The following is a 20,220-nucleotide window of genomic DNA, read 5'->3' as shown; positions in this document are numbered from 1 at the left end:
CCCCCCATTCCTCTTTCCCGCCCGCGACCAGGCGGAGGGCCCACCTGTGGAGTCCCGCCGTCCAGGTGAGCCGGGCTCCTTCCGAGACGCCTGTCTGTCCCCGCTTCACCTTCGGGTTGCCGTCAGCCTCCCTCGAGCAAACGGAGCCGCTGCGTCAGCCCCGGCCCTCCAGCCCGCCCCCCAGTTTTCTGCTCGGGAAGGGACCCCTGAAGGCAGTTCCCACGCAGGCAGAGGCTGGACGGGCTCAGTCCGTGGGTCCGCGGGGACCAGCGGCTGCGGATCCAGCTTGAAGCCTCTGCCAGCACCCCTCTCGCCGCCCCCCACCCCGTCCTTGCTTGTACTTTGCTCTGACGTCGCCCGCGGGGGGGGGGGGGAGCCGCGCGAGGGGTCCGGCGCCTGCAGCAAACCAGGCGAGCGCGGGTTCGGGAGCCGCCGGCCGGGGAAGGGTTAAGGCCCTGTGCCTGTATGTTAATGAGCGCCAGGGTAATCAAAGGAGGCCGGCTTTAGCTGCCGCCGCGGCTGCTGGGGAGAGATGAGCGTGCAGTGCCAGCCGAGAGGCGGAGGCAGGAGCGCTCGCTTGCAGAGGTCCTCCTGGCAGCCGGCGAGAGGGCGACCCGGGAAGGCGATGGCACCGGCCGGGGGGCGCCGAGGGAAGCTTGCCGGGAACTGCTGATGCCAGTCGGAATCGAGCGCGGTGGGCAGAGACGAGCCCGGAAGACAAGTGGCCAAAGCCGAGCCCCGTTGGGCAGCCAGCCGCACACAGAGGCTCCGCCGCGGAATGACTGGCTGGCTGGCTGGCTGACTGACTGGGCGAAGGAGCCGATCCGAGCAAGAACGCGAGAGACTTTCGGAATACAGACCCATGCCAGCCGCCGGGGGCTTGCGGTGGATTCCCATTCTTTCGGGCTCTCTGTGGATTACCTCTTCGTGATTCCGAGGAGGAGTGGGGAGAAACTGGGAGCCCCCCTCCAAAGGAACCGGAGGCATTATTTCTCTTGGGTAAGTCCCTCAAGCCGGGCGACCAGCCAGGGTTGGCAAAGGGGCTGCTCCTGCCTCCCACCAGCACCTGGTTCCCGCTCATTCTGCATGCATGGGAGGGGGGGACGACCACCAATTGCCTACCCCATCTCCCTCCTCTCCAGCCCATCCTTAATGTTCTTTGTAATACCACAGTGTGGATTTTCCTTTGCCCCACCTGTCTCCAGGTGTGGCATTTGATTACCCTGAAAACCCCTTCCATCACTCCTCACTGAGTGTTACCGGAGGGCAAATAGGGCTGCCTTTCTAGCCATTAGGACACCTGTCTCTGGAGAACCAGGTCTGCTTAGGGGCAGCCACTCCAGAGGCTCTGGAAGATGGTACTAATGGTAGATGGGAGGGTTCTGGAGAAACCAGATTCAGCTACCTGGAGCCTTCATCCTGCCAGAAATCTGTTAGCCTTCTTTACATCTCTTGGAGACAAGTGCAGTGAACAGGTTCCAACAAAAGTTCCCATTGAAATAACATTATTGTTCATGGCATGTTCTCCCATCCATAGGATTATAGTTTATGAAATCATGTCTCCTAGACTCAAAGCAGCTTTGGAAGAAATGAAAGAAACCGTGTTTGAATGGGGGGGGGGGGGGAGAGAACATAGTACATTTCCCCCAACTTCAAAAGTTGTTGGTGTTGTGTGTATGTACATCCCAAGGCTGAGGTGTTTTTGTGGACAGAGCTAATTTCTTCTCACTTTGTTCTGGTTAATCTGGGATGTCAATCTTTCAGATCTTCATTTTTAAATTAGGTTGCTTCAACGCTTTAAGTTTTTGGAGAGTCTAGGTGGTTGGTGTTCACACATTGGCACTGGAAGAAACTCATGGATTCACAGTGGGGTTCTTCATGGGAGAGGGAAAAGAGAAATCTCCTTTGGTTGTGTAGTTCAGCACATGTGAAGAGAGTGAGGACTCTTCTGTGTGTGTGTTTTCCTGCAGATGCATATGTATCTGTTAAAGGCTAGTTTTGTATTTACCAGGATTTCTCCAGGGTTTGAGTGACCTGTAGCTGAGAAGGGTAATATTAGCAGCATAGGACCGTTGCGTTTTATGCGCTCTCATTGACTAGTTAGCCCCATTGATGCCATCATCTCACCAAGTTAATGACCTACTTCTCCTCTGTAGTCAGGAGGCTGATGACTACTCTGCACAGAGCCATTGTCATTGCAAATCCAGCAGTGTATCAATATCTTACATGGCTAATTCCCTTTGTATTCTTCTCATTCCTCTGAACCTTCGGACTTTACAAACATAGTATTTCAGTACACTTCAGGATGAATGCAGTCAGCATTGACGTAGCAAGTGCAGTCCAGTCCAACTGAAGACAAAAGTTCAGTAGAAGGGGTTGTGTGTGTGTGTGTGTGTGTGTGTGTACCGGGGGGGGGGGGAGATCTCAAAACAAAACATATAGCAAGAGAAAGCACCTTGCTCAATTCAACACAACATTCACTGAAAGAAGCTGAGATAACTCATCTTCCTTGCCCATGTTGCTTTATTTGATATTTATTATTTGTAGAGTCTCATGTGGGAGCTCGTAACAGATCACAGGTCAGTATAGTGTGGGGGTTTGGGTGTTGAACTGGAGATAACCTGGGTTCACATTCACACTCAGCTCTAAAGACCCTTCACCCTTTTACAGGGTTTTGTTGTAAGGATATAACTATGAAAGGGAGAACAGCATAAGATGCTCTGGGTTCCTTGGAAGGAAAGATTGATTTAAAAAGTGCTATGTTCTTAACAGAATCTCCAGTTTAATAGAAATATTAAACTTGCTGTCTGACACTTCCCTGTCAACCTTGTCTTCTGCTCAATTTCTCAATAAACAAAATTGGTTTTTCCCCCTCAAAATGCAAAATAAGTAATTGCCATAATAAAGTTCTGGCCACTTGAAGGCCAGAGAATAAATGACTCCACCTGCCTTTGGCTCTTCCACTCTCTTTGGTGAATTGCATTTAGTATTGGACAGATCAGCTCACAAAACAGCTAAATGGAAATGACTTTCGGAGCAGATTCACAGTAGAGGCATAAGTATAGGCCAGGTCTCTTTTGTAACCTGAGATCTCCAGTGCTGAAATGAGCTGTAAAAACTTTGTTGCAAGGTTAGGTGAAGGCTTGGGAACTTGGTAATTGCCAGTGGATATTCACTCTGTCCAGTCTAGAATGGAGAGACACTACTCTGGTGAGGATGAACTGAATTTGTGGCAGTTCCGTGCCAATGTGTAATTCTAAAAGTGTGCCCCAAAATGAGTATATATGTTTGGCCAGAACACTTTATTGTATCAGAACTCTCTTTAATGTACCTCCTTAATGTACATTAAATGTACCAAGCAGAGAGGTATGAGTGGGGAACTTCACAATGATGACTGCTGGGACGCCATGCCCAGCTTCTTTTGTGTCCAAATGGTTGCTGGACTCCAACAGAAATGCTTCTGCTTAGTCTCCTGTTTTCAGTCACATTAAAGTTCAGACCTTGCCCTGATTAACTGAAAGTTCACTGCACAGTCCCCATGCAAACTGTGTTCTGCCTGCCCATTTCCATCTCACAAAGTTTGTCCATCTATTTCCATTATCTCACCAAGCTATCCTGGCAGTTATGCTTCCTTGCATCTCTTTCTCACTACTAAGTTCCCATTCAGTCTTTGAAACACTCCCCTACCTGTCAGGCATCTTTTAAAACTAATAAAAATAATAGGAAACCCTCACTTTCTTTCCCAGCCTGAGCCAGTGGTGCTCTTGAGACAGACCATTCTCCCATTTCCACACATTCTTGATTATTCAGCTAATCTTTATTTCATGGGCATGTTACAAGAAATACACAAATGGAGGGGGGAAGAGGAGGGAGAGTGGAAGAGGGTGACATGTTTTAAGATATACTAGAAAGGCGCTGGCAGGAATATAATCGTCCGTATTCTGCTGACATGAAATATTTATGGCTCGAAGTTGTAGTGAGGTTCTCTCCATCCCCCTTGTTTTACAACTCACCCTCCCAGGGAAATAATATTTAAACAATTCAACATGGGGCCTTTCTTTCTGATGCTCTCCCCCCTCCTCAACCAGCTGTCTCTTCGTGTAGCTTCATGCAGCTGTCTACATGCAGAGCGAGGGGGGGGGGTTACAATGTACTTCTGTCCGTCACTGTAAATGGGGGAACCAGGAACTGTTAATCTTCTACCCAAATCATTAAGAGACCCCCACATTGTATTGCTCTCTGTTAACTAGAAATAATTCACATTTGGCCAGCCAGGGGGGGGAGTCCACAAAGGAGACTCCCCCTTATTTCTTTTTCCTCCTTTTCTAATTTGAGGTTTCTATATTTTATTGCTGATGCCTGCTTAGACTTTCTGCTATTAATTTATAAGATTTGAATTTTCTTTATTTTTTGCTCCCTAATGGATTCCCACCCCACCCCTCATTCTGCGGTTCACAGTGGTGAATGGACAAAACTCCCTCAAGGGAATCATTTTTTCACTTAGTTACAAAGATTTCATGGCTAATTAGAGTAAATGTGGTTTTTAGAGAGTTAATCTCTTAACCAGCTTGGTTTGCAGGCCACGGCCACTTATAAAAGGAAGAGAAGACTGAAGGGGAGGGGGGAGAGTAACTGTGAAGTTTTCCACCCACACTGATGGCAGAGTCCATCCTATCCAATATCCATCATCAGCGGCATTGAATTAGGGCCACAGCTGGGCTTTCCTTCATAAGTCAGGACACTTTCTGTTGTTCTCATTCTTCAAAATGAGAACTCCCTGCATGTGAAACTTGAGGCCTTAGAAGCTGAGGCAAATGAAAGAAAGTTCTTTGTTTGTGGAAAAGAGTTGTTTTGAACTTCAGTGATAATAACATCAGAACAAAAAGGGGATCAAGATAGCATATTGTCCTTGGCAGGTGGGTATTGCTACCTGACTTGGCTTTTATGGGCAAATCCATCCACTGCAGTTAAAGAAAACTATGTGGAGTAAGATGCTGTAGGATGCGTGAGAAAGGATGCTCCTCTGTGATCCACTTTGTTCTGCCACACACTGCTATTGTGAACTTGGTCAAATCATTTAGCTTATCCATCCCTCGTATGCCCAAGTATGTTGTCTCACAGCGTTAATCTAAGGACAAACAGGTTGAAATCAAGAGGCCTTTGGAAGCAAAAACCTTCGGAAGGAAAAGCCAACCTCTTAACTTAAATCTGACCTTGCAGTAAAATCAATGAGGGGGGAAGTAAACCAGGGCTGAATCTTCACAGAGCTTTTATTCCAATCCCAGGTTGATTCAGTCCCTGACGTGATTTCCATTTTGATTTTGGGCGATTTAAATTTTTCATCTACAATAACCCTATCCTTCTCCCGTGATATCCTGGAGTGGATATAACCCTCAATATTTGAAAAATTGGCACGAGTAAGCGTACAACTGTCTGCTTTCCCCGAAACAACTTGCTACTGAGCCTCCAGTGCTGCAGAAAAGCCCTGATTGGCCAGGGCTAGGGTTTCCTTAAAGGGGAAGCCCCAACTTCTCTCTGCAGAGATTTTCTTCTTGGATTTATTCCCCCCCCTCTGCTGTCTTTAATTCTCCCCTCCTCCCCATTCAAGAAAAGAAAGAGGTTCCTGCTGCGCTTAGCTCCCCCCTTCTGAGCTTCCCTAACCACATGCAGAACACTTTTATGTTTCAATGGGGGGGGGGGGGGATAGAGGAAGACCCAAGTTCAAATTGATGTGAATTCAGCAGAATCCACAACGGAATAAACAAAGTAAGTGCAGAATCAGTCCAGTTCTTGCTTCGGCAACAATTTCAGGCACAGATGTTTAAAAAAGCAAATCTTATTTTCAGCCTATTCAGGACTGAACAAGTTTTACTAATGATATTTCATTTTGTTGATTTAAAATAAGTTTCCATATATGTTCCTGCCAGGCCTGTAGTCTCGTTTATGTTTGATATAGAAGATGATTTGTAATATTTATCAGAGCAATACAGAAACATCAGGGTGTTTCAGGGCAGGGAAGACATCTGACCTTGCCAAAACCGAGACTATGAATAGGAATTCCATAGGCTTTTATGTATCTTTTTATTTATTTAAACACTTCCTATGCCTCTGTCACTATGTTCAAAATGATCCTACTTCATCTTTTTTTTCCTGCACAGGAATGAGTTGTGGACCTGCAATGTCATTTTCCCCCACTAGAGGGTGGCTCATAGATCAGGTTGATATACTGATAATGACTGATTTTTGTAGGGAAGAATGGGGACAACCTTATTATGAACTTGCCACTACCATGAAACTGATAAAACAATCATTTTCTGTCTTCTGTGCTCCTGTAGTAGAAGGGTGGCATTTCAAATGAGTCTGGCATAATGTTTTGTGGTGCTCTAGTTATGAATCCAATATCATTTATGGGGGAAGGAGGGAATACTGTATGTGCTTGATTCCAGGAATGAACCTGGTTGTATTTTCTCCTTGCTATTAATCAGGGGAGGGGGACCAGATTCAGCGATCTCTTCAGCATGGCTTCTTCTTTCTGTGGGCTGGAATGTGAGTGTATCTCCGATGGTGATAAAACGGTATGAGGAAGGCACTGAAACATAACAGTGCAGCAGCCCAATGTCAGGAGTGAGGTATCTTGCTCTAATCTGGCATAATCTAACCTTGCTATTGTCCGCGGCTTGCTCTTTTGCCTGAATGATGTTCCATCCTTTCATTTAATTGGCTGAGCGTAAATAGTGCAGCTTTACTGTGCTGACCAATAGGGATGCTGCAGGCATGACTGTAGGGTGATGCCTGCCAGGAATAGGGTGCTGAGAAGGGGTTGGCTTCCCTTAACCTGATCTCATCTAACTCAGCTTGTGTTTCTGAGTTTAATCTCTGCTTCTCTTTGGGTTGAAACTGAACTGGGTGTGTGTGTGGGGGGGGGAGCTGGAAATATGAAAAGAGAGATAAACGTATCATGTTATGAAAGTTTAATCCTGCTTTGCTGTGGCTAAAATTACATTCAGACCTGGAGATAAAAGGCATTGCAGTAACATTATAAAAAGGCCAGATCATCTTAAAAGGCAGAGCGATTGTGAGCTGTGTCAGACAAGCCATCAGTCTGATGCTCACATACACACATGCAGGCAGTTCCCTAGAACAGGGAGAGCAGATGAGGTGGGTAGCTTGTTCCCTCCTTCTGTATACTGCTGGCTAGCTGCAGTGGGAGAAGAAAAGTGATATTGGCTCCAAATGTCCATATCTATATAACAAAGTGCTGCCAGGTGTGTGATTGTCAGCCATTTTCTCCATTGCTCCAATTGCATGAGCAGAGTGTGAGACTTGAGCCACAGGGTGTTGGTGGTAGCCATTTTACAATTAGCAGTAAATTAGTCACACTGGGAATCATGGAAACTGCTATGGTTGAGATCTGTGAACTTCCTGGTTCTTATGGTATTCAGGCTTCCAGTGCTGGGTTTAGGGAGAGGGGCTATGGCTCAGTGGAAGAGCCTCTGGTTTGCATGCCAAAGGTTCCCGGTTTAGTCCTCAGCATCCTCAGTTAAAAAGACGAAGTAAAAAGCCTCCTGAAACCCTCAAAAGCTGTTGCTAGTCAGAATAGTGAATATTGAGCTTGATAGAACAGGGGTCTAATTCTGTGTAAGGTAACTTCACATGAGAAATTCCTGGAGATATTTTTGGGACTGATCTCTGTAGTCATCCTGGGAGAACTCCAGCTGCCTCCCAGAGCGTGCCAAACCCATATGTAAGAGTTCACAGATGGATCACCCTCTGAAGTACAGCCCAGATAAGTCTGAATAGGAAGGCAAGGTGAATGTGGTAATTCGGGGTGATTCAGTGGAAAGAAACCATCATGCAGTTAGGGAGGGGCCATGGCTCAGTGGTAGAGCATTTGCTTGGCATGCAGGCCCCAGGTTCAATCCTCTGTATCTCTAGTTAAAAGGATCAGGTAGGAAGTGATGTGGAAGCCCTGGACCTGAGTACAGTACAATAAAGCATATGCCAAGGTAGTGTTTATGGGCTGACAGCGAACATTGGTGCAGAACTTTCTCCCCATCAATTTGTGGAACAAAGAGGAGAGATAACGCCCAGGCCTGCCAGATGACTGCCTGGTCTTACTGTGATGGGCAGCTTCAATGGCTTCTCTGCCCATCCTAATTGTTAGGATTGCATCCAGGCAAGGTTCATACTATCAGTTTTCCTGAAGCCTTCCATGATATTGTAGGGTTCTTCCCAGTATTAGCTTATCTCTTTTTCTGCCATTGTACCTCCTTCACATTTCTCATAGTGGCGGTTTCCAACTCTTCACTGTACTTTGGTTGCAGCCAGAGTTGGGTTGCCAGCTCTGGGTTGTGAAATACCTGGAGACTTTGAGAGGTAGAGGCAGGTATGGGGGGGATTTGGGGCTGGGAAGGGCCACCGTGGAGTCCAAAGCAGCCCTTTTCTTCAGAGGAACTGATTTCTGACACCTGTAAAAGAGCTGTAATAATTCCAGGGGAGCTCCAGGTTCTACCTGGGGACTGGTATCCTTAAGCCCAAGAAATGGGAGGAGGGGTGTCATTCTTTCAATCCCAAAAAAGCATTTTTTATGTTTCTACTCTTCTCATCACCACATTCTGATCCCTTACATCTGCCTTCTGGCAGTACTACTGTCATTTGTACCACTGGTTTCATACCATCAGAGAAAGCCCGAAAGAGAAAGAGCCCAACAGACAGGCAGTACCATGCCCCACAGCCCTCCTTCAGCTTTGAAGTTAACTTCCCCTGCTTCAGGAAAGTGAAAGGTGACGCCTGGGTAAATACTCTAGTGACCTCTCACCTCCCACTCCTCCCCCAGTTTCTTTTTTTCTTATCCTTCCTTAATTAAGCAATCAGAAGGCTTGGAGGTGTTTGTCACAAGGAGGAGAGATTGTAACTCCTTCCCAAAGCCCATTTCATTCTCTGAGAGGTGGGTGAAAGGAAGGAAGGTTCCAAATTCGAAGCCAGACTGCTGCTATTTCAAAGCCAATGGCTGAACAGGAAAGTCTCCTTCCTAGATGCCCGGAGTGATTGTAAGGCTGGGTGAGTGTTAGATAAGCAGTTTCTCAGCCGCAAAGCTGTTTGGTCACTGAGAAGTGGTGTAGCTGCGCCTTCCCAGCTGGACGAAGGCATCAGATTTGAGGTTATCAAATCTTCAGAGCTGGCTGAACATTCCCTCAGTCTTCCCTCATAAGGCTTGACCTCCAAACCCTGGATCATCCTCATTGCTCTCCTCTGAACCCTTTCAATTTTGTCCACCTACTTTTAGAAGTAAGGCTGCAGTACTCCAGATGGGGTCTGACCAATGCAGTATACAACAGGACTATGACAACGTGTGATTTTAATGTGATGCCTCTAGTGATACAGCCCAAGACTATCCCTTATTTACCACAACATCATACTATATGCTCATATGGGGTACTTGTGGGATGGCAACAAAGATTTATTAAGGGTGTGAGCTTTTGTATGTGTGCACACTTCTGGTGTTTGCTACTCCTCCCAGTTTGGTGTCACCTGCACATTTAATTCACCACTGAGGTGCATGGCCTTGGGCTCCTCCTGGGAGCCTGTGTGTGTAATTCAGGAGTATGCTGCTGCATTATAAGTGACAGCACAAGACACAGTTCTAAGTGTCGAGGGTAAGGAACTGCTTGTTGGTGTGTCACATCTGGCAGAAGATCAGACTAGGGAACAAACAGATTCAAGCAGATATTTAGCCAGTATAAGCCACCTAGTAGAACCAAGGAGACAGTCAAGGGGCAGGAGAAGGAGAGGGCTTTTTGTGTTCATCCTCACTAGGAGAGAAAAAGAATGGAACATATCAGCTTTTGCACACAAAGTCCTATAAAGCTAATACTGGATATATGTGGTTTAGTTAATGTATCAAAGTTGCACAGGCAGGGATGCATGGAATCACATGCAGTAACTCTTTTCCAGTCAGTACATTGCAGCTGGGGGGGGGGAGCACCCTTATTTTTATTGATGCTTATTCACATGCATTTTGTAGTAGTAGAAGAAACAGAAGCCTAATCTTAATACTGTTCCCTATTATAAATGGCCAGCTAATCCAGTTACGGGTATGAGATGAGTGTGCCCTTAGTTTGCTTTCATAGGAGAGATCTGCAGAAACATCTTAACTCCTGCTAGACCGTGAGTAAATAGGAACAGAGGCATAGAAAAATGAGAAGTGAGAGAATCTTCTAGCGTATGCAGTTGTATTCTAGTGCAAAGGGAAAAATAGTGGGTGCATAGACCCACACACCGTGACCAGACATGCTGAATTACTTTTACTCAAACAGCTGCTTTAACCATGGATAGTGCCACATACAAAACAGGACCCCCTCATAATCCCTCATGATCAGAAGTAGTCAGTTGTCTGTGACACCTAATATAACCACCCCATTGACTTACACATCTCGTTACTGTTGAGGTGGGGGAGTACACAGGGTACAATATCCACATTGTAGGAAAATGTGCTGCATTGCACCTAGTCATGTCATGCAACTTTCTGACCTGCCTGGCTGACAATTTCATTTATCAAATGTTAGATGAACCCACAAGAGGTTCAGCCATACTGGACTTAATACTGACCAACAGGCAAGAGTTGGTGGATGAGGTGAAGGAGGTGGGGACCCTAGGGGGAAGTGACCATGTCCTCATAGAATTCCTTTTGAGATGGGGAGGCAAGGAAGCTTGTAGCCAGACGCGGATGTTGGATTTTTGTAGGGCAAACTTTAATAAACTCAGAGACATGATGAGTGTCATACCATGGACGAGAATGCTGGAAGGGAAGGGAGCATGTGAAGGGTGGGCGCTACTCAAACAAGAGCTATTGCATGCTCAATCAATGACTATCCCAGAAAGACGAAAACACTGCAGGAGCTCTAAGAAGCCTATTTGGATGAGCAGAGAACTTCAAGAGGAACTAAGAAAGAAAAGGGAAATGTTCAGGAAATGGAGGGAAGGACAGAGCTCTAAAGAAGATGTTACTAGGCACTGTAGATTAATCATCAGAAAGGCCGAAGCTGAGAGTGAGCTAAGATTGGCCAGGGAAGGCCACTGTAAGAAAAGATTTTTCAGTTATGTGAGGAGCAAACGTAAAGTAAAGGAGGCAATAGGCCCACTGATGGATGCGGATGGACAAACTCTAACAGAGGATGCAGAGAAAGCAGAAAGGCTCAGCACCTATTTTACATGTTTTTTCCCCACAGGTCAAAGGGTTTAGGCACATCTAGATATGGCAGTAGCCAAGAGTGGCAGGTTGACATGGACAGAGAGGTTGTTGAGAGGCATTTAGCTGCACTGGATGAGTTCAAATCCCCGGGGCCAGATGAAATGCACCCGAGAGTGCTCAAAGAACTTTCCGGAGAACTTGCACAGCCCTTGTCCATCATCTTCGGGACCTCTTTAAGGACTGGAGATGTCCCGGAGGACTGAAAGAGAGCTAATGTTACTCCAATCTTCAAAAAAGGGAGGAAAGATGACCCGGGAAACTACAGACCAGTGAGTCTGACCTCTGTTGTGGGGAAGATAATGGAGGCGATCTGCAAACATCTGGAGGACAATTTGGTGATCCAAGGAAGTCAGCATGGATTTGTCTCCAACAGGTCCTGTCAGACCAACCTGGTTTCCTTTTTTGACCAAGTGACAGGTTTGCTGGATTGTGGAAATTCGGTTGATGTCGTTTACTTGGATTTTAGTAAAGCTTTTGATAAGGTTCCCCATGATGTTCTGATGGATAAATTGAAGGACTGCAATCTGGATTTTCAGATAGTTAGGTGGATAGGGAATTGGTTAGAGAATCGCACTCAAAGAATTGTTGTCAATGGCATTTCATCAGACTGGAGGGAGGTGAGTAGCGGGGTACCTTAGGGCTCGGTGCTCGGTCCGGTACTTTTTAACATATTTATTAATGATCTAGATGAGGGGGTGGAGGGACTACTCATCAAGTGGCAGATGACCAAATTGTGAGGACTGGCAAATACTCCGGAAGATAGAAACAGAGTTCAACGAGATCCGAACACAATGGGAAAATGGGCAAATGAGAACAAAATGCAATTTAATAAAGATAAGTGTAAAGTCCTGCATCTGGGTCAGAAAAATGAAAAGCATACCTACTGGATCGGGGATACGCTTCTAGGTAACACTGTATGTGAACGAGACCTTGGGGTACTTGTGGATTGTAAACTAAACATGAGAAGGCAGTGTGATGCAGCGGTAAAAAAGGCAAATGCCATTTTGGGCTGTATCAACAGGGACATCACATCAACATCACAAGATGTCATAGTCCCATTGTATACGGCACTGGTCAGACCACACCTGGAGTACTGTGTGCAGTTTTGGAGGCCTCACTTCAAGAAGGACGTAGATGAAATTGAAAGGGTACAGAGGAGAGCGATGAGGATGATCTGGGGCCAAGGGACCAAGCCCTATGAAGATAGGTTGAGGGACTTGGGAATGTTCAGCCTGGAGAAAAGGAGGTTGAGAGGGGACATGATAGCTCTCTTTAAGTATTTGAAAGGTTGTCATATGGAGGAGGGCAGGATGCTGGTCCATTGGCTGCAGAGGAAAGGACACGCAGTAATGGGTTTAAACTACAAGTACAATGATATAGGCTAGATATCAGGAAAACATTTTTCACAGTCAGAGTAGTTCAGCAGTGGAATAGGTTGCCTAAGGAGGTGGTGAGCTCCCCCTCACTGGCAGTCTTCAAGCAAAGTTTGGATACACACTTTTCTTGGATGCTTTAGTATGCTTTGGGCTGATCCTGCGTTGAGCAGGGGGTTGGACTAGATGGCCTGTATGGCCCCTTCTAACTCTATGATTCTATGTGTAGTGATTATTTACGTCATTGACTGTTGTGATGATTTGCCATCTGGGTTTTCCTACCCACAGAGGTGTGTTATGGTGATAGTGCAATATTGAATGATGATCCTACTTGATCCAGGGTATAATAGCACTACCATTACTTCATAGCTCCTTGTTCAATGTTAAATAAAGGGAAAAGAAGGCAGAAGAAGCAAGAGACTAGGCTTACTTTTTTTTTTTACTATATATGTCTCTTTCTGCTTATCTCTCCATATTCTTCATTTTGCTTTTTTCTCTTTCTTCTTCTCTTTAAAAAGATATCAGAAAGGAAATAGTGGGCACGTGACCCACCTTAGGTGGATTCATGATCCCATCTGTGTTAAAGTAAGAGTAGAAGACCAAGGTAAGCAGTTTAAGACTTTAGTACCTTGAATAAAACTTTGTTGGTCTTAAAGGTGCCACTTGGCTAGGATAAAGACTATAATAGGTAGATCAATCATTAGTCTATGGGATTATGTATGAATTTTCCTGAATAAGAAGCTCCTTCGTCTAATTAAAATAGAACAGGCAATTGTAATTAGCAACTTTCTGGTCCCAGGTTGTTTTATTATAATAATAAACAGTATATAGCACATTAGAGTATTCAAAGTGTTCCATGGAATCCTTACAAAACCCTGTAGTGTAGACATATTATTACACCCATATGGCCAGGGTTGGTGGGTGCTTAGGCTATGTGTGAAAGAGGATAGCTTAAGACCACCTGTTCAGTTTATGGATGAGGCAAGTTTTAAACCGGGGACTTCTCTGCTTAATGCCAGCCCTTGTCAACTCTGCTGTTGGAAAGGCAGTTTTTATGTTCGTTCATCATAATCACTGATTGGAACTCATACTGCTCTTTACCAGTTTTCAGGAAGCTGAGAAAAACAGGAAACTTCTAGAGAGCAGCACTTAGTCACAGGCTGCTTGCATGAAAAGGTTCTCAAGGAAACTGACCTAGGCTGGGTTTTTTTAGTATCCTGGCTGTGGTGGGACACTGACTCACTTTGGAACAGCCTATTCCAAAAGTATGATCTCTTTAGGAAAAAATGCTTCCGGGGAACAGTTTGTATGCTCATTTGAGCTGCAGGATATTTTGCTCTATCCTCTTTTGGGGAGCAGGAGCGATCCTATGAATTCAGCAGAGTTTCTGAAATTGTCAGTTCCCTGGATAGCTATTTATTAGAAAATGTGGCTCCTTTAAGATTTCAAAGCCTTCTTTTGTATAAAAGGAGGTCCAGTATGGCACCCTGAGACACATATTGGGAGAACAAACTGTACCTCTGTCCTACATCATCACTTATGAGGAAAACATGCTTGATAGATGTCATTGATGTCAGTTCTCAGTTACAACTGGGTGAACTTGACCTGAAAGGAGATCAAGGGACCTTTACCAAGGAAGGTCTGCTGAATGGTTACTCAGTGTTAGTACCGTTAGATATGGGGAAAGGAATTACTGTTCCTGTATGTTCCTCTGGAAGGCTGCCTCTTGTGCGATTGTCATAGGGTATACAAACCGGGAATACAATTCAGAATAGCAACTTGCAGCCCTATGATCTAAATCCATTATTCCTCAGTCTATTCTTCCCCTGCTGCTGTTCAGCTGTATTGTTTTTCTTAAGCATAAGCACTCCCATCTCTTCTTCATTGCATTTTTAGTGCTATTCAGATGACCGAATACACTTCAAGCAGAGAGAAAAGGAAAAGGCCAAGGTGCATTTTAATAGCTCTGGTGCAGGTGTATAGGGCTGCTAATGAAGCTTTAATGGTACCGGAATGATTTTGCAGTGCAGAGGGGAAGGGACAAGAGCCAAATTACACTTTTTGTGTCTGGCGCAAGAGTTCCATTGCATATCTCAACCACAGGCCTGCCTGCAAAATGTGGGATGCATCATGTTAAACTTAACCCTCTAGACATGGGCTGCCAAGTATTTGTCAAGTTGTACTGTTTTTGCAGTCTCATCCCGGAAGCAGAAATAGATTTATCATACCTCTGGTGGGCTGCCAAAATGGATGGTGAGTTGACTCTTGTCCCACAAAAAGGGAGAATGTCCTTCCTGAGCAGTTTTTGGCAATAGCTAAATGTCATTCTCAGTAGCCACCACTAGAGGACTCACAATTATTTTAGACAGCCCGTCCCCCTCCCCATTACCAGATATTTCAGTGGAGAGATGCAAAGATAGGAAAGTTTCTATGTATTTCAACTTGCAGTAACAGAGGCAGACCGAACATTCCAGAAAGTCTTTCACCATTCATTCGTAGACCAGAGGACCTAGGCACAGTGGAACTGAAGTCTTAGCCTGGCATGCAGCTATAAACCTTCTGAGCCACTAGACAGCGAGGCTGATCTGTGACAGCTTTAAAGCTGTGTGGCAATGGTAGAGAGCCTGCAAATGCTTTGTAACCCTGTTAAAGAGCGGTCTAGGGATTCTTATTTGCTTGGTTGCTCTCTGTGTAATAATGCTCTGATAGAAGGGGGCTTGTGCAATGCAGCTTTTCGAAGCATAGAAATCACACAGCACGGCCAATTCTAGCGCATCAGTTCCACCAAATAAATTCTCTGCCTTGGAGGTGGTCACAGATTGTGGCAGGCTAGGCTGCAAAGCACCAGACCCAATTCTCAGGAAGATGAAGGCAGCTGTTGTTGAAGGACTTGGATGCCTGTTTTGTTACTTGTTCAAAAGGAAGAAATAGGTTATGCCACAGGGGCAGCAGGCTGATGGGAAGTTTTCCTTTTAAGCTTTCTTTCTTGGGAAGTTAGGAAATCCAGATTGTTTGGGATAGGGAGGTTGTGAATGGACTTTACCATTGCTAATCTGGCTTCCTTGAAGCTATGGCTGGTAGGTTTTTCTTCCACCGAGCCCACCTCTGGACTTTTTTGAAATCCCACTTTCAAAAGAGATTTTGATTTTCAATGCGAGGATTCTGAGTAATTTAACTCGCCTTGACATTCAATGGCCACATTTTTTAAAAGCTCTGCTGGGTACTTGTGAAATTTTGTCTCCATGAGAACAAATCAGCATGTGCAGCCTTCAGAGGCTAAAAACAGCTATATCCATGAAACTGCCAGCAGAGATCAGACAAAAGAAAGCCCAGAGATTGGTATGAAGGAACATGACACTATTACATTGTTGAACCTTAAATCTTTGACTGGTCAGTGCTGAAAATGGAAGATGACCTGAATGCCTCATGTGAACTCCAGAAGGAAGAACAGGATCTAAGTGTAATAAATAATTCCTTCATGAGGAATGTGTGGCTTAGCTTTCATATAAGGTTGTAAATTGTTGTTGGTTTACTGCACACCTCCCCTCAAGGCAGAGCTTTTATTTGTTTGTGTGTTGTGTTGTTTGGGATGGGGGGAGGTTGCACATTTTACCAGCACCCAAAACACAAGGTCTTGTTATTGGGAAATTATAACCTATCACCCAGCTAGCCTTCAATTGCTCTTGCCACTGTTGTATAGAATCTGGCTCTGTAAGGGTTAAGGGAAGCTACTGTGTGGAATGTCTGTGGCATCACTCTGTGAGGAGGAGCTCTCAGGCCTGGAGGCCACTACCCATCCTCTTCTCACTGCCCTTAACCAGAGCAATTAATGCTAATATGTTTGCTCTAGTGAGGCAAATAACAGCTCCTTGAGACATCTGAGATCAGGAAACTATTTTAAGAAGAAGGCTTAAAGCACTCCTTCATAGTCCCAGTCCGGTATGGGGTAGTAGTTAGAGCACTCCATGTTTACCTCCATGATCTAGAGCAGTGGTCCCCAACCTTTTTATCACCGGGGACCACTCAATGCCAGGGACCACTCACCGGGGACCACTCAATGCCTTTTACTGAGGCCCGTGGGGGGGTAGTTTACTCCTCTACTCTCAACCACTGCCCTAACGCTCTCTGATCGCTATGGTAATGTTTAAACATCCCTTCAAAATAAGATACAGTCACACCACAACAATGAAGTGTGTTGTAAAGGGCTGGGGGGGATGAAGTAAAGGGCTGGGGGGGGGGGGGAGAAGGCGTCCTTCAGGGCCCACCTCCAATTAGTCGAAGGACCACATGTGGTCTGCGGCCCACAGGTTGGGGATCGCTAATATAGAGGACCTAGATTAAAATCCCCATTATGCCATGGAGGTTTGCTGGGTGACCTTGGGTCTGCTACTCAAAGAATAACTGTGAGGATAACATGGAGGAGAGGAGAATATTGTAAGCTGCTTTGTCTCTCTTGGGGAGAAAGGTGTGGTATAAATTAAATAAGTAAATAAAATAAAATTTGAATGGGGACCAAGTGCATTTTTCGAAATGGTGGGTGCTCTAGATATGGAAGGATCAGCAGGTCAGTGCGGTGTAGTGGTTAAGAGCACTGTCTTATAATTTGGTGAGCCGGGTTTGATTCCACGCTCTCCCTGCATGCAGCCAACTGGGTGACCTTGGGCTTGCCACAGCTCTGATAGAGCTGTTTTGACTGAGCAGTGATATCAGGGCTCTCTTGGCCTCACCTACCTCACATGGTGTCTGTTGTGGGGAGAGGGAAGGGAAGGCGATTGTAAGCCACTTTGAGACTCCATCGGGTAGAGAAAAGCAGCATATATGAACCTCCTTTTCTTCTTCATTCTTCATCCCCACCCCATAAATAGTGAGAAAAGACAATTGATTGGGGAACATGAAACTAAGAATTTGCCTCTATTCCCCCCCCCCCCCCTATCTTCAGGAGCTACAATATCCTTTTTTGCCCCTCTGGAATGATTGCTTATTTCTGATAGATAAGAGCTGCGTTTGTCTCTGTACACTCACATATTCAGCACTGGCTGCAGGCCAGAGAATGCAAGCAAAATGTATGCTCCTGTGCCTAGCAGGCGTAGCACCAAAAGAACAAATAGCTGATAACAGTGTAGACGTTAAGAGTGTTAGGCTACTGCTGGGTTGATCTGGTTAAACCTTGGGCTAATTGTTGTCTTTCAGCCTAACCCACTGTTATAGGAATAAAAAGGAGGACAATTATGATCCACATTCTAAGCCCTTTGAAGCCTGGGCAAGATAAAATGTAACAGTTAAGAAGACCGGTGCCAATGCCATGCTCTTGTACAGAATCAAAAGCACATGAGCTAGCCAGGTCTATACACATAAATCTTGATCTGTATAACTCAGATGTCTGGAAAGATCTGTTTGCTCACTCTCCCTTCCCTTTGGCCTTCAGTTCAAAGTCTGCTAGAACAATCACATCCAAAGAATATAACTGGATGTTATTGATATTTTAATGTAGATTAGTTATAGCAACTTCATTAACAAATAAATATTTGGGGAAATTTAATTAGTTAATATTCAAATATACATTAATTGTTGCACTTTGATGTCGCATCAACATTAGTGTAGCCAAATAATTAATGTTCGGTAAGAAACCTTCTCTGCCACATCAGGTTAGCCTTTCCTTAACTTGTTGTGTTTAGATTTGTTTCTAAGGTTGAAAAATGTGATAAAACTAGCAAAATCCTGTGATATACAGGTAATTGTCCCTATTCACTTCTCTGCTAAGCTCCAATTGGGGAAAAATAGCAAATGCTTGATTTTTCTCGCCTTCAAGTCACCTTATTGCTAAATAGGATACCATGTCAATTTCCTTGTGGTTCTGTTAGATTTCCTATCTAACAGAGTCTCTTTCAAACACACAGGACTGGGAATTGCATGACCTGCTGGAAATAAATGGCTTTGTATTATTGAATGCCTGGCTAGGTCTGTATTAAAAAATGGGATTCTTCAGAAACAAGCTAGACATGGACTTGGGGACATCAGTATTTCCTTTAGGGTGTTGGCAATGTTTATTTTTCTTTGCTGATGTATTGGTAAGATTTCCCAGCCCAACAAAAAAGCGTACAGTTATCAGGGAACGCTAGACCAAGCCTCTTGTTGACTAAGCAGCAAAATGGAGAAGCGCTCTAGGGCTGACTTGTTCCAGGTCCAATTTCTTCCAACCCGGTGAAGAACTGTACAAATAATAAGTAGGTTCTGACAGATTTATTGCATTCCATGTAATGCTTGGTTCACCTTTTCAAGCTGGTTATAGGAAGGAAGTGACTCAGTTGCTCTATAATAGCTTTCACAGTGGACAGAAAACTGGAGTTTAAACTTCACTCTTAAGGTTACAATATGAATGTGTTATGATTGCCCCTTGGATTGCAGACTAGCCCATTCAGTCTTGTTTTCCCTCCAGTAGAAATGAATGGGCAGCCATTAATTTATTTTAAGAAAACATGTGTATACATGGAGGTCATAGCTCTTTACACTCACGGAAGGAAGTGTGTGCTGTCCATGCTCCCAGTGTCTCTGGGTATAAAGGTTACAAATATATAACCATCTCAGTGTATTGGTTCTGTCTGGGGACAGGGGTTCACTTACCCCCCCACACACACACACACACATACTTGGTAGCTGCTTCTGAGTGGGATAACGGATTGCAGTGAAGAATACTTCTGGGGCCATGCCACATCAACAGCTGAGCAGTGGCAGAAAAGGAAGGGAGGTAAACTCATGGCAGTAGTAGGGAGAAGACTAGAGGTCTCATTAAAATGGGATTTCACACAAGAGGCCAGGAATCCTGAGCATGCCTGCACCACATCCTGTGGTCTTTTGAAAGGAGTTAGTGATGAGGCTGAAGAGGACACAACCGAGTGTGTCACCAGAACGTGGTGGCAAAGCTTCTTCCTTTTTGATCTTAGGACATGGGGCAAGCAAGGGCCAGATGGATGTAGCCAGGAGGGGTCCTACCCCCCCAATAGTCTTTATTCATGAAATCAGGAAAGGTAAAATGGTAAATTCATAATTTTTCAACCCTATATACATAGTGTTGTATACACCCTGGCTTGAGTCAGACATTGCACAAAACTGTGGTTTAGTTTAATTGTGGGTATTGGATTGTCTAAATGTGGGCGATGTCAACATTTTATTGTAGTTAAATAGCGAAGGACTCTATTCTGGAGAACTCTATATGCAGCCAGCTGGGTGACCTTGGCCTAGTCACAGTTCTCTCAGAATTCGCTCAGCCCCACCTTACAATGTGTCTCCTGTGGGGAGAGGAAGGAAAAGATGTTTGCAATCCACTTTGCAACACCTTTGGGTAGTGAAAATCAGGGTATAAAAACCCAGTTCTTCTCTTCTTCTTCACTCACTAGCTATAGTTAGGTTCTGATGCCAAAAGTCTGAGTTTGTTCACATAGTTACTTTTTACTAGGGTGTTGTATAATGTAAAAGGTAAAGGCATCCCCTGTGCAAGCACCAGGTCATGTCTGACCCTTGGGGTGACGCCCTCTAGTGTTTTCATGGCAGACTCAATATAGGGTGGTTTGCCAGTGCCTTCCCCAGTCATTACCGTTT

At 45.0% G+C, this 20,220-nt stretch overlaps 1 protein-coding gene and 1 long non-coding RNA gene across 9 annotated transcripts in view; one reads left to right on the top strand and one right to left on the bottom strand.

Annotated features, from left to right (window-relative positions):
* LOC143836068 (uncharacterized) overlaps positions 1-393 on the bottom strand; it is a 74,687-nt gene extending 74,294 nt beyond the window's left edge. For 4 of the 5 annotated variants that reach the window (XR_013230487.1, XR_013230486.1, XR_013230485.1 and 1 more), the window contains exon 1: positions 45-393. This is a non-coding gene — a long non-coding RNA (uncharacterized LOC143836068). The remainder of the gene's footprint in view (positions 1-44) is intronic. The other variant, XR_013230484.1, reaches the window with a different exon arrangement.
* A 149-nt stretch (positions 394-542) lies between these two features.
* Positions 543-20,220, top strand: part of PLXNA2 (plexin A2) — a 479,995-nt gene continuing 460,317 nt past the window's right edge. For 2 of the 4 annotated variants that reach the window (XM_077334859.1, XM_077334857.1), the window contains exon 1: positions 543-999. The gene's annotated coding sequence lies outside the window, so the exon portion shown is untranslated. Of the gene's footprint in view, positions 1,000-13,142; positions 13,229-20,220 lie in introns of all 4 variants that reach the window. The other 2 variants (XM_077334858.1, XM_077334860.1) reach the window with 2 other exon arrangements.

Source organism: Paroedura picta, chromosome 4, assembly GCF_049243985.1.
Source record: "Paroedura picta isolate Pp20150507F chromosome 4, Ppicta_v3.0, whole genome shotgun sequence".
Classification (NCBI taxonomy): Eukaryota; Metazoa; Chordata; class Lepidosauria; order Squamata; family Gekkonidae; genus Paroedura; species Paroedura picta.
This window is presented reverse-complemented; position numbering and strand designations above follow the sequence as displayed.